The sequence below is a fragment of the Callorhinchus milii genome, unplaced genomic scaffold, assembly GCF_018977255.1.
Source record: "Callorhinchus milii isolate IMCB2004 unplaced genomic scaffold, IMCB_Cmil_1.0 Scaffold6, whole genome shotgun sequence".
In the NCBI taxonomy this organism is placed as follows: domain Eukaryota; kingdom Metazoa; phylum Chordata; class Chondrichthyes; order Chimaeriformes; family Callorhinchidae; genus Callorhinchus; species Callorhinchus milii.
In genome coordinates, this window is record NW_024704747.1 from 223315 (window position 1) to 226575 (window position 3261).

Sequence of the window (3261 nt, forward strand, 5' to 3'; positions counted from 1 at the left end):
CGTGATCATTTTACTCAGTGCAGTACACCCCACACAGTGTGACAAACAGAGTAAAGCTCCCTCTACACTGTGTGTCCACACTCCCAGGTCAGGGTTAGAGACACAGTAACACCCTCTACACTGTGCGCCCACACTCCCAGGTCAGGGTTAGAGACACAGTAAAGCTCCCTCTACACTGTGTGTCCACACTCCCAGGTCAGGGTTAGAGACACAGTAACGCTCCTCTACACTGTGTGTCCACACTCCCAGGTCAGGGTTAGAGACACAGTAAAGCTCCTCTACACTGTGCGTCCACACTCCCAGGTCAGGGTTAGAGACACAGTAACGCTCCCTCTACACTGTGTGTCCACACTCCCAGGTCAGGGTTAGAGACACAGTAACGCTCCTCTACACTGTGTGTCCACACTCCCAGGTCAGGGTTAGAGACACAGTAAAGCTCCTCTACACTGTGTGTCCACACTCCCAGGTCAGGGTTAGAGACACAGTAAAGCTCCTCTACACTGTGTGTCCACACTCCCAGGTCAGGGTTAGAGACACAGTAAAGCTCCTCTACACTGTGTGTCCACACTCCCAGGTCAGGGTTAGAGACACAGTAACGCTCCTCTACACTGTGTGTCCACACTCCCAGGTCAGGGTTAGAGACACAGTAAAGCTCCTCTACACTGTGCGTCCACACTCCCAGGTCAGGGTTAGAGACACAGTAAAGCTCCTCTACACTGTGTGTCCACACTCCCAGGTCAGGGTTAGAGACACAGTAAAGCTCCTCTACACTGTGTGTCCACACTCCCAGGTCAGGGTTAGAGACACAGTAAAGCTCCTCTACACTGTGTGTCCACACTCCCAGGTCAGGGTTAGAGACACAGTAAAGCTCCTCTACACTGTGTGTCCACACTCCCAGGTCAGGGTTAGAGACACAGTAAAGCTCCTCTACACTGTGTGTCCACACTCCCAGGTCAGGGTTAGAGACACAGTAAAGCTCCTCTACACTGTGTGTCCACACTCCCAGGTCAGGGTTAGAGACACAGTAACGCTCCTCTACACTGTGTGTCCACACTCCCAGGTCAGGGTTAGAGACACAGTAAAGCTCCTCTACACTGTGTGTCCACACTCCCAGGTCAGGGTTAGAGACACAGTAAAGCTCCTCTACACTGTGTGTCCACACTCCCAGGTCAGGGTTAGAGACACAGTAAAGCTCCTCTACACTGTGTGTCCACACTCCCAGGTCAGGGTTAGAGACACAGTAAAGCTCCTCTACACTGTGTGTCCACACTCCCAGGTCAGGGTTAGAGACACAGTAACGCTCCTCTACACTGTGTGTCCACACTCCCAGGTCAGGGTTAGAGACACAGTAAAGCTCCTCTACACTGTGTGTCCACACTCCCAGGTCAGGGTTAGAGACACAGTAACGCCCTCTACACTGTGTGTCCACACTCCCAGGTCAGGGTTAGAGACACAGTAAAGCTCCTCTACACTGTGTGTCCACACTCCCAGGTCAGGGTTAGAGACACAGTAACGCCCTCTACACTGTGTGTCCACACTCCCAGGTCAGGGTTAGAGACACAGTAAAGCTCCTCTACACTGTGTGTCCACACTCCCAGGTCAGGGTTAGAGACACAGTAAAGCTCCTCTACACTGTGTGTCCACACTCCCAGGTCAGGGTTAGAGACACAGTAACGCCCTCTACACTGTGTGTCCACACTCCCAGGTCAGGGTTAGAGACACAGTAAAGCTCCTCTACACTGTGTGTCCACACTCCCAGGTCAGGGTTAGAGACACAGTAAAGCTCCTCTACACTGTGTGTCCACACTCCCAGGTCAGGGTTAGAGACACAGTAAAGCTCCTCTACACTGTGTGTCCACACTCCCAGGTCAGCGACAGACCAGGTTTGCTTTCCTCTGCTTTTCCTTCCATATTCCTCTGACCTTGGGAGAGAGGGGTAGCCATTGTGCATGTATTTCCCCCATTCCTTGCTCCACCCCACTTCCCTCATCAATGAGACACGGAGACATGATGGTAACACAGATTTATTACTCAGCTCCTGGCGCTGGTGACCTCGGTGTTTGGCAAAGGAACATGTCTTGTCGGTAAAAGCCAGAAAATGGCACTTGTGGCACTGAGGCGTGTAAGTGCCGACACTCGCTTCCAAACGGACGGAAAGAACCATAAAATTTGCACGAGAAAAGCCTCACAATTATTTACAGCAAATCAGACCATCTCCACCAACCATCTCACTCTTAATTACATTAACAGAACCATTTCACCAAGTCGGAGATATTCACAAAACTAATAGCCATCCTCTGATTAATCATAAATATAAAACTCTTCCTATCTTACACTCACACACACACACACAGCGACAGCGACAGCTGCCTCTGAGCAAAGTACAAACAGCCAACCATTGGCTTCAAGTGGAGTTTTTCGGAACTTTCTGTCCCACGTCAAAACATTAAATAACGAGGTTTCTCCATAAATTCTTTGTTTTTATAAAATGTTTCGATGATGTCAAGAAAATCTCACCAGAGAAACAGCAACGAGCAAAACTGGTGCTGCCCCCCCCCCAGCACATTGTAACACTGCCCCTTGTGAAGGCGATACCTATATAAAATTGTTAAGTTGTTGTGCAGGGAACAGCTGGCAGGGAATTTAAGGCAATTGTTCAAATCCTGGGGGTTGTGGGGAAGTGGGCAATGGTCAGGTGATTCAACTGTGAGGTGATTGAAGTTTATTTGGGGTTGGGGGGACAGGGGCAGGGAGTCAGGTCCATGACCAGCTTGTGTTCCATATCCCAGCCTTTGACATACTCAGGTCAATGGTTACTCCCTCTCCCATTGAGGGAAACCTAGAGATTAAATAAGCACCTCTCTGTCCTCAACCTGGCAGGGGCCGAGACTTCCCCCCCCCCCACCTCCACCGCACACACACAGCACCATCATCACACAACAATATACATTGCAGTCGGCAACACGACAATACAGATGGCAGCCGCACACTATCACCTGTGTCAGGGCCATTGAGACCCTGTGAGAGGAAACCTCACCCCACACTGGCAGGTACCAATCCAGGTAGGAATCCGCTTGTTAGGCAATTAGCAGATCATTTTCCGGGGATAATAATCCCTCCCAAATAAAGAATAATTGGGTCACTCAATCTACGACTGTTTGTGACACCGCTGTGCGTAATTGGCTGTCGTGTTTCGCCCACAAAATTCAGTCAATTCACTTTACGGTATATTATGTGAAGTGCTTTGAGACGTCTCAACGA